The sequence below is a fragment of the Accipiter gentilis genome, chromosome 17 (assembly GCF_929443795.1).
Source record: "Accipiter gentilis chromosome 17, bAccGen1.1, whole genome shotgun sequence".
Classification (NCBI taxonomy): domain Eukaryota; kingdom Metazoa; phylum Chordata; class Aves; order Accipitriformes; family Accipitridae; genus Astur; species Astur gentilis.
The window spans coordinates 19,239,052-19,250,269 of record NC_064896.1 but is presented as its reverse complement, the minus strand read 5'-3'; the positions used below and the strand labels follow the sequence as shown (position 1 = coordinate 19,250,269).

The following is an 11,218-nucleotide window of genomic DNA, read 5'->3' as shown; positions in this document are numbered from 1 at the left end:
TTCTGGTTTACAGTTTCCCAGCAAAGAACTGTTCTTTGGGAAGTCTAGAGTAGAATTTTCCCTCCTCTGCCTGTCCTGAAGGAGCAGGGAAGTAGATAAAGGTGTTCTTGGCTCACACGGTACATGCTGGGGTGGTGATGCAAGCTAATAAATATTTTATACCTAGTTTTCAACTAGTAAGTGCCAAAAGGTCTGATAATTGAGGTTACTCAAATACACATAGCAAGATGGTGTTTTATACTATTTTTTCAAAGGAATAAATGAAGACACAGAGCTGTAACAGACTGACAGAGCAAGAATAAAATCTAACATTATGCAGCAATGACGGAAACTGGTAGTCCTCTGTCGACCAGCCAGTTGCTTTAACAGGAAAGTAACAGCTTCATTTTAGTAACACCTGCAAGGAATTATTTTAATAACTCCTTGTAGTATCTTATAAGAAATTTACATATTGGGAGAGTAGAGAGGTTACTGTCTATAGCTACAACTGTAAACCCAAATAGAATGAAGCTGTTTCTGATGTGAGGGGTTTACAGGAAGACATGGATTTTGCAACCAGAAAGAGCAGGTGATTTTTTTTTTTCTAGCAACACAGGGAAACTTTAGGCATGCTAATAAAATAAATTTTAGGAGATTTTCAGTATTCCCAGGTGAAAGTTGAGTCTTCATGCAGACTCTGTGGGATATGGTCATTTTAATACTATAAATTTTCTTCTTACTTTCACTCTGATAAAATGAAACTTTTAAAATTTTATTTTCTGCATTACACATTTTAAACATGGAAATAGAAGATCGAAATATTCCATTCACAAAGGTGAAGTCAGAATGTTTTGATCATATTAAAGCTACTTTGTTTTCAAAACAGATTCCTGCTGAGGGTGTGTAATGCTTGTCGAAGTGACATTTTCAGCTGTAAAAACATTGTTAGAAAATTTCCCTGTAGATTTAATAGCAGTTGGTGTTTCTTTAGTCCATTAAATTCAATCCAGCTCTAGGTGGTCATAGTTCTTGTCTTGAAATCTCTGTGTGCACATTAGAATTAGAAGATAGAGAATTAGAGAAAGAATATAGAGGATTAGAGAAGTAGAAAATATTATTTTAGTATTAGAGACAGAATATAGAGGAATGATGTTAGTACATGCTCCTGACTTCCTGGTGAGAAAACACAAGTGAAAACATTTCTTTATATACAATGGCCTGCTATTTGATCAATGACTTAAAAGACTTCTTCCCCTTAAACTGCATTCTTTCCCTTCATCCCTAATGTCAAGGATGGATGTATGTAACTTTGAGAATGGAGATAAATATCTGACCTTGCAAAATCTTTTTTTTTTTAATTGCTTGGATTTTCCAATCTGGCAATACAAGATATCAGCTGCACAGTGAAAGCTAAAAGAAAGGAAGTGGAATTCACCAACCTCTAGAATGGATTGTCTGTAGTTCTTTGCTTTCATTTTCACCTGAAATTGATTCAAGTTCACTCAGTTTTGAATGTCCCACTGCAACGTTGAATGTTCTGCTTGCTGCTGAATGTAGAGCTTACTTTTAAGAATTCTTAGTTCTTGGACAGTATTGCTTATCAGCTCCACTATGTTTTCAGACAAAGACCTATATATGTCCAGTTCACATCCCTGTTGATTCCTTACCTCTGTGTGTCATAAACCCCTAGTTGCTTAGGATACATCTAGAAAGCTGCAGCTCTGCTTTAAGCATTTTCCTCGCAAGATGGCAGCATTGCTTCAGGGAATAAAATCGCCTGCACTATTCAGGAGGTCTTGACGTTTTTAGTATTTCCATTTTGTCCAGTACGTGAGAGAAACTGACAGATGTGTTCATTTCTGTTATCTGAATTTACATATTAACATCAGTCACGGGAATGGATGCATTTCATTCATTTGTTGCTATGTTTGCAGGCTTTGTAATGAAAATAAGTTACCAGGACTGTAATGAGTTTTGTGGATCGTATTGGAATTATATCATTATTTTGACTCTTTGTCATTATTATAGTGACTCTAGTTAATACTGGAGTTGCATTTCTGAGACTTCAGCTGCAAACCTGGAATTTGATTGTTTCAATTGCACTAAGCAGAAATATCTTTCAGGAATTTTAATTTCAGATTCATATGTATTTCCCTTCCTGTCCACTGAGTGCTTTTATTCTTTCAGGGCTTGATCCTATTCTCTCTGAAGTCAATGGCTGAGTCAGAATTTTAGGATAAGTTCTGTAAGGAGAAAGGAACAGCAAATAAGAAAGGTGAATAAAATAATTTTTTTAATTTATTTTTTTTTTGTTCCCTATATAAATGATCAGGAATGATGAAAGAACTGCTGTTTGAACCATTAGAATCATTGACCTTCAGTTACCTCCAGGCAATCCCTTTATTTGATTTCAGGGCAGCACTGATTAACATCTGAAGGAATTAGGTCAAGTTTATTTCTGATTCTAAAACCAGGTCTACCACTTTGGCCTTACCCATAAGGAGTAAAAAGCTTCAAAATACAGGAATTCTGCACAGGAGACTGTGTTGTCTGGGACACAGATGAGCTTCCCAAGAATACAGTTACATATTTTTTTCTTTCAATTATCATTTTGCCTGTGATTCAGATTTTACAGCATGAGATGTGAGCTGAAGGATAATATTTTCTAATTTGTATTGTCATTTTATAACTCTGTTCAGATATTCCACTTGGCAAAAATGCTAATGAGACCATTTTCATTCTTAAATCAGGAAAACATTTTCCATGATTGCCTGGAGAAATGTCTCTTTTATACTTAAAGTACTGAAGGAAATATACTTTGCTATCCTGAGTAGCAATGGTTATCATTTCAAGGAAATATTGGGTGGTATGTTATAACACTTGAACAAAAAAAAAAAGAACAAAAAAAAAGTTAAGTCTTGTATTTTCATTTTTTGGAATATTTTATGCTGAGTGCATAAAAAAAATGAGCTTTCTTTTAGTTTCTCAAAATCCAGCATGCTAAGATATGGTTTTACTGAGAGGTGATCACTTAGTTTGCACTTCTAGGACTAAGGTAAGTTTAGTCTGCAAGTATAATTTTCTACTAACAGTGCAAGTCATTCGGCTTAATGTTTAGAGATATTAAAATTCATATCTTCATACTTTCCCAGACTGGAATGTATGAATTGAGTATTTAATTTCTTCTTTAATCTTCGTAGAGATTTTTATTGGTGCAGTTCTGCTAATCTTCAGCGATTCACAGTGCAGCCTCTCAAACAGTAACTTACCATTAGCATCATTTACTTTTGTGGCTTTGAACACTAAACAGCAATTTTCTAAAACTGCCGAAGGAAGAAAGCCATGGATATAAATGATATTAAGAGAATGAAGTCAGGCCATTGCGTGATAAAGAATGCTGAATTCGGTTCTTTCTTTCCTACCCCAGCATAGAGTCTCAGTAAATAGAAGAAATGTACATGATGGTATCTTCATTAGTAGGGGCTGGTGTCTCCACTTTAACATATCTCCTGTGATGTTGTAAGAACTGAACTGGAAAACGTGCATAGCACTGTGTGAGAGCTTCAGAAAAGTCGGTTCAAACACTGAAAGTTGTTTTGGCTCTTGCAGGTCAGCACACCTCCATCATTCCAACTCTTTTTGGTTAAAAAAGAGAGCGAGCATGAATCTAACCTCCTGGTCACATAAAGCCTGTGATATTCTCCATGAGCCCTCTGCTGCTTGCCTCCTCACTCGCTCATCCTGGCAATAGAACAGGTCTGGCCTTAGCTGCTTCCAAAGGAAATTGAAAGACATTCTGCTTTAAAGAGGAAGATAATTCAAGGGCTAGCCTGTAGCAGAAAATTAAGAGACATTGTTTAAGGAAACTAAATAATTGAGGTTATTGGTGATGAAATGCAATATTGATTACATTCAAATCTAACCTACACCATTAAAAGTCAGAAGCTATTTTTTTAGTAGACTCTATGAAATGAATTTCTCCTCTTCCTAGTGGATGAGAATTCTTGTTGTAAATGGGTCTCACTGGTTTAATCAGCAGTGACCATATGTGTGTTCCTTTATTCCAGAAGTATTGATGTACATGTTTAAGTCAATTTATTTTTTTTAGCAAAGCATTTAAAATGTGTTTGGCTTTTACTGTGTTTTTCAGGGCTATTTAGAAACATGCTTGAAAGACACGGGGGAATGAGTTATTCTTAACCTTTATAGTGGCACTTGTAAGACAAAAACTAAACTTTTTTTGATGTAGCTTTTATCACGTGTTGATTCCATAAGCATTTTTGTCTACCTGACCCACAAGGAAATAGAATATTTCACTTTTAAGGACTCAAAAGTCAGTACTTTTCATACATGCTTAATACAAAGCACATAAAGAAGAGAGATAATGTTATTGCCTCTAATTATTCAGAGAACATAATAGAAAAACATGTAGCAAAGACGATGTGCATCTCAAATGGTTTAATGAAATGCTGAATTTTGGTTTTAATCTCATTTTTAGTATGGCCTATTTATTTGCAGTCCTAGAATAATATTCATTCAAGTTGATATCATGATCCATATATGCAGTTATCATAGGATAGCTTTGTTGTTGTTTGCCACTCTTGAAAGCCATGTTGATTGAGTAAAAATTATCAGAAGTAATGTACAAAGAACTAGGAGCATCTCATTTTTCAATACCTCTTTTCAGTCATGAAAGTATTTGCAAAGATACTGTTGAATATGACCAGATTACCAAAATTTGCTTCTCACTCAGAAACACTGAAATGTTCTGCTTCAAATTCCCATCCTATTTTACTTCTCCATGCTTTAAGGATTTATGTTGGCATTACAAGAATAGGCAGATAAACACTTAAATTTCAGTTGTTTCATATCCTGTTAAAGGGGCACCATTAGAAAATAGATTGTTCAAGAGCATATGTTATGTTGTAATGTTCACAAAAATGCTTTTCTGTAACTGAGTATTGCTCAAAATCATTGGGTGGGACTGCATTTGGCTTCTGTTTTACTGCAAATAAGATGTATTGAAACCCCAAACTTTTAATTAAAGTTTCTGACCATTATATAATGCAAATTTGTCAAAAGAAAACTTACTCTGAAATGGGTAAGTAGACATATGGCCAAAATGTCATTAATGCTTTTGCTCAAAAACGTAATTAGAGGAACATATGTTGTATTGTGCATAATAACATTTCTACTAATAAAGGAAAAGATTTATTAGAAGTAGTCTTTGGGACAGATTTTCTCTTCCTGCTACAATAGGTGTGGAATAAATTTGAAGTAGAAAAAATGTCAGAAAAACACAAGCTATTGCTTGCAAAGATTTTATATGGGCATGTTTGAGATTAGTATCTGTTCCATTTGCTATATATAGATTTTTAAGTGGTAATATATATGTGGTAACTACAGTACATACTACCTAGTCCTGAGCATTGTCTATTATATTGGCTTACCTGAAAAGTGGCACAATAAATAATTTTTATGCTTTACGCGGTATTGCTATGAAGAAATTTGGTAATATTCCATCATTTGGAGGTTGGGGAGAATTAAATAAAACCTAAAAGCAGTAGTATTAGGGTAAAGGGCACTTAAGGATAGGCTGTTAATGTAGAAGAATATCTAAATTAATCATATAAAAAAGAATAATTCTCATTCAAAAGAGCTGAAATGAGAGCTATCCTGAAGCGTAAAATTTTGTGATTTGCTTAGGCAAAGGACTTGTTATTTATCTATGACATAGGCTACTTCAAAACCCATTTTCAGATACAACATGAGATTGTTTTAACAGAGGAAAGCAGGGCAAAATGCTCTCAGTAACAATTTGGCTTGTTTACTTCAGAAGAATCTGTATAAAGTAAATTCTCTTTTTTAAGTCCTCAGATCTTTGGGCTGTTTATTCAGGAATTATTCGTAACAAATAAAGCAAAACAGAGGTTTGTAGGCTGTGGAAGAGCTTTCCAGGACATACAAGTGGTTATTTCATACAGCAGCATTAAGCCTTCCTAACAGACTAACTTCTTTATGGTACATACCTTTCTGTATCGGAGCCATAAAGAGAGACATCTTTTTAAAGTTACAAATGATGTATTTTGTATATTAAAATTTGTCCTGGTTTCAGCTGGGATAGAGTTAACTGTCTTCCTAGTAGCTGGTACAGTGCTGTGTTTTGAGTTCAGCATGTGAAGAATGTTGATAACACTGATGTTTGCAGTTGGTGCTCAGTAGTGTTTAGACTATAGTCAAGGATTTTTCAGCTTCTCATGCCCAGCCAGCGAGAAAGCTGGAGGGGCACAAGAAGTTGGCACAGGACACATCCAGGGCACCTGACCCAAACTGGCCAACGGTGTATTCCATACCATGGGACGTCCCATCTAGTCTAGGAACTGGGAAGTGGGGCGGGGGGGGGGGATCACCGCTCGGGGACTGGCGGGGTGTCGGTCGGCGGGTGGTGAGCAATTGCCCTGCGCATCATTTGTACATTCCAATCCTTTTATTACTACTGTTGTCATTTTATTAGTGTTATCATTATCATTATTAGTTTCTTCTTTTCTGTTCTATTAAACCGTTCTTATCTCAACCCAGGAGTTTTACTTTTTTTTCCCCAATTTCCTCCCCCATCCCACTGGATGGGGGGGGAGTGAGTGAGCGGCTGCGTGGTGCTTAGTTGCTGGCTGGGGTTAAACCACGACAGTCCATTTTGGCACCCGAAAGGTGGAAATGAACCACTCTGTCACTAGACAGCTACAGGTTTGAAGCCTGCACCCCAGAGCACTGAGGGTCATCCGGGATACTAGGAAGACAGTTAACTCTATGCCAGCTGAAACCAGGACAAAATTATATATCCTAAACTTAGATATTAAATATATATTAGTAGTTCATCACACTTGACAGGTGAAAGATTGTAGATACATACATTCAGTTACATGGTTGAAGATGATGTATAAAAGAGAAGGAAAAACAGATAAATAACAGGAAAAACTGTGAATAACATTAAATTGGGAGATACTGAAGAAGAAGCTGAAAGGTCTTAGAATAAAAAAGAAGGTAAATTAAAAGTCATAAAGGAGTTTGCAGATAAAAATGAAACCAGGAGAAAGGCAGGATGAAGGCAGAAGTGTCTGCATGAATCATAAGTAATTGAAAAAGTGGACAGAATATATGGGAATATGTGATTGGAGAAGGGTGTGTGTGTGAGAATATTAGGAAGCTTTTAGGAATCTGGGCAGAGGTGGAAAGAAACAGGAAGATTTAGGAAGCTTTCAGTCTTCAAAATGTAAACAACTGAAAGAAGTGTGAATGTCACGGAATCTGTATAGGCCATTTAGGACCATACAGTGCTAGCAAAGGGCAGATTGTTTTGCTCAGTTTTGTGTGCAGGCCTATGTGGAAACAATGTATTAAGGAATTGCAGGAGGGTTCTCAGCGGATTTGGAGCAGGAATAGAAGTTCTGCATTTGAATGCAGTGGTTCAATTGTTTATGGTTGGGCTGTTGCAGAAATCCTAGATTATAAGAATAACTGTCACTGAAAGATACTTGCAATGAATTTTCTTGTAGGTGACTAAATTGAGATAAAACATCTAACAGTATCCTAACACTTTAGTTGAAGTAGGCTTAAAAAAAAAAGTGCCTTACAATGTTCTAGGGGCAGTTGTTTCTTTCTCAAATCCCTCTGCAAGAGTAAAAGCTGAAGAGCAGATATTACTTTGAGTATTTGCACCAAAAATGGTCAGCAGAAGGTGCGCACAGGAGCAGTCAGAAGAGAAAAGGGTATTTGTTTCTTGCACTAAGTATGGAAGGCTATATTAGTTTCCACCATTATCAGCAGCAAGCTTAAGTGGACAGGTGTTTTTGAAAGTGAAGGGCAAATGTACAGCTATTCAGAGACATAGGGTACTAGAAATAGGGGCTGGAGGAAAATTAGAAGAACAGTTTGGAACAGAAGAAATAGGGTAGCTAAGGGGTGCATGAACTCTTAAGGTAAGATGAATTAGAAAATATAGGCAAGAGGCAAGAAGATGGGAATGGGGATCAGAAAATTGGTGGTAATGGAAAGAAGAGAAAAACAGAGTGGTTATGGAACAGTGAATGTGAATGAAAAGTAACTACAGGGAGTTAATGCACAGAAGGGACAGAATAAGCAAAGATGTCACTCATTCTATGTAAGAATAAACAATGTTATGCTGTGTGATACCCAAAAGAACTGTCATAGAGCATAGTCTGTGACGTCTCATGAAAATCCTTACTGTCTGCTCAAAGGAAAGCCTGCTAGGACTTCATATCATGAAGACTTTTCCCTGCCTAAAGTAGAAGAGGCCAGATAAATCCAGAGAGTGTCCATGATTTGAGAGAAGCATCTACAATAATGTACCCTTAAACAGTTCCAGACTGCATACTTTCCTATGTACATCTGTAGATACCACTCCTGCTTCTGGCATCTTCCCCTGCTGTGTTTTGATTTCCAGGAAATCCATTCCTGCAGCGTAGCTGTAGGATGGCCCCTGGTTTTCCCCAGAACTAACCTCAGTTAGTTATGGTTAACTCTTGTCTGCTGTCCCAGCTCCCGTCCTCTGGGATTCTCCTGCTGGTATTTGTGTCTCAAGGACCCAACCACATCCTGCGTGCACTTGGAAATGGAGAGAAGGGGTTGGTTTTAGTACAGAGAAGTGGAGCTAGCATAGAGAGCAACAGTTCTGACACAAGCTGAACACATCTTTCTGTTTCAGTTTTTCAACTCCCATTAGCATATTTAACTAAGCTACTGTTATTAAAACTAAAACAAGATGTAGGCTCTGAAAACTTCTCTGTAAGATACAGAGCTGTGCTACATATGCAGGAAGAGCTTCTGTAATTCCAGTCTCGGAGGGGCGAGAAACAGAGCTGTGTACAACTGATGTATATTGATGCATGACCTTGATACTTGCATTGCCAACAACAAAAGTTTGTAGGCAGCATGTTTTGTGGAGAATATTTGAAGTAAGATTGGAAGAACAATCAACTGAGAAACAGAAACCTTGACAGTATTGTAATAAAAAGAAGCAGTAACACCTGCTGTGAGTCGAAAGCCTTTGATTGTGTTTTTCTGAAAGATAAAAACTCCCCAAACCATCCAGTATCTGAAATAACTTTCAGTATAATAGCACAGAGTAAGCAAATGCTATGCCTTTCGTTTACAAATTGACTTTACATTTTTGAGAGTCATTGCTCAAGAGTACGAGGTGCATAATACGATGTAGGTGTGTACAATCTATGTAACGTGCTAATCTCTTGATAAGAAATGAATTGGCGTAAGATGACTGTAGCACCTTTGTATTTGCTCTTGAATGAGTAACATGTAGTGGCAAAATATAGGTATGGTATTACCTCAGAGGTTGCTAGAGGAAATCTTCAATACCTTTTGCAATAGTATTTGCATATAATAACCTGAAATTTCATTTTAATGCTGACATATAGAGTTAAGATTTACTATCAGGGTCCTGACCTAAGACACCTGATGTTTATATTGAATACAAAGTTGTTGGGGTTTTTTTAACCATTTAATGTTTCTGGAGACACAGTTTCCATGTGTTTTCCATGTTACTCGGTTAGTTCACCTCTGAAACGCGCTGCTCAATGGCGCTGAAGTATGTTGTTCTGATTCGTTTCATTTGCAGGTGAGAAAATATACCTTCTAATTGACTAGCCAGAAATTCAGCGCTGGAACCAGAAATAAAGTTAGTTCTTTGTAATTTGTGTTAAGAGCGATAAAGACTTTGCAGGCTACATTCTGCCTTCATGGCAAATCTTGTCTTCTAACTATAGTTGAATAGGATGGTATTTGTTAAGCATTTGAACTGAACAGTGAAGGTGCTCTGAAGGAGATACTATCTAAAGAGTTTAGATTCCTAACTGTGGAGACAGTAGCTTGACAAAGATCATGTGAATATTTCTGTTTTGGTTCAGACCAGCTGCAGATGGGATACCATCAAAGATATTGTTTTAAACAGGCTATAAAAACAGAGCCTTGCTAAATCTAAGCATTGTGATGATTCCAGTGAGCTCACTGAAACAAGTTATTTTTGGCAGGAAAGAAAGAAGATAGAACTTGGGATCTGCACTGAGAACCTAATTTTCTGTTTATTTAGGGAACAGGAAATGAGAAGCAACGTTACAACTTAGGATAAAGCTAGCATAAAACAATGAGGATGAAAAACTAAGATAAAACTGACCTCTCTTCAGCAGAAGAAATCAGGCCGATAGATGTGCCTGGTTGGCTTGGTGGAAAAGAGATGATAGGAAAGTTTTTTTTTTTTATTATGGATTGGATGATTGTCTGGAAAAGGCAACCAGTGAGGTCCTCGTGGGGGAGTTTTGTTTAGCTCTCTTACCCATATTTTCTATGTAACATCTTCTATTTTCTGAGGTCCCTTTTTAAAGCATTGTTCCAGATGACATTTATAGTCTTGTCACCTAGTGTTTGGAAGCCATGTGTGAAATTTTGATAGTAATGAAATGCCTCTTGTTAATTTAAAATACAATGATAATTAAGTTTATAGATTTCCAATATTCTGTGCTATTGAATGTTCTTAAACTAATCCATTAGTAAGGATGAAAGAACTGTGATTCTGTGATCTATGCAATGTTTTCACTGCTATTTCAGCACCAGTACTGAATTTGTAACCAGGAGAGCTGAGGTTATGAAATTAACTTTGAAGTAGAGCAAAACGCTAAGGAACATAAAATTTGAAAATGGACCTTGACGAATTCAAGGAAGGAGTTACATGACTGGCTGGGATGTTCTTGAATATTTTAAATGGATTAGAAAGAGTTGTTAAACTGAGTGTCTTTTGGTTTTAATCAACTATCTATTAGTCGAGGATTGCCATTAATTACCTGAAGGATCAAAGAAGGATTCTTTCCCCTGTCTCTCCCTCATGCATTCTTATTTTTTCATAATTACATTTGTTGTTTCTTTGTTTTATCTTTGCTGGGAACTAAAGATGGGAGTCTGAACATGCTATACTATCATTCCTATGAGAAATTTTCAGGATCCTGTTTGTATTTTCCACCCATGCTTGGCAATGCCATCTGGCTTGCAGTTACCAGATTTGAGAGGAGTAAGGAATTCTCTTCTCCTCCAACCCTCTCATCCTTGTTTATGCTGGCAGAGGCTGTTGGGATTTTTGTTTTTCTGTGCTCTTCTGTTTTATGGAGTAAAGTTCACTTTCTGGGCTTAGTTCAACTGCTTCACTGTAACTCTCTGA

General features: G+C 36.7%; 1 non-coding gene across 1 annotated transcript; it reads right to left on the bottom strand.

Moving 5' to 3' along the window:
* Nucleotides 1-6,677: 6,677 nt before the first annotated feature.
* TRNASTOP-UCA (transfer RNA opal suppressor (anticodon UCA)) lies at nt 6,678-6,764 on the bottom strand. Its single transcript has one exon. It is a non-coding gene; the product is annotated as a tRNA-Sec (tRNA).
* Between the last annotated feature and the right edge of the window lie 4,454 nt (nt 6,765-11,218).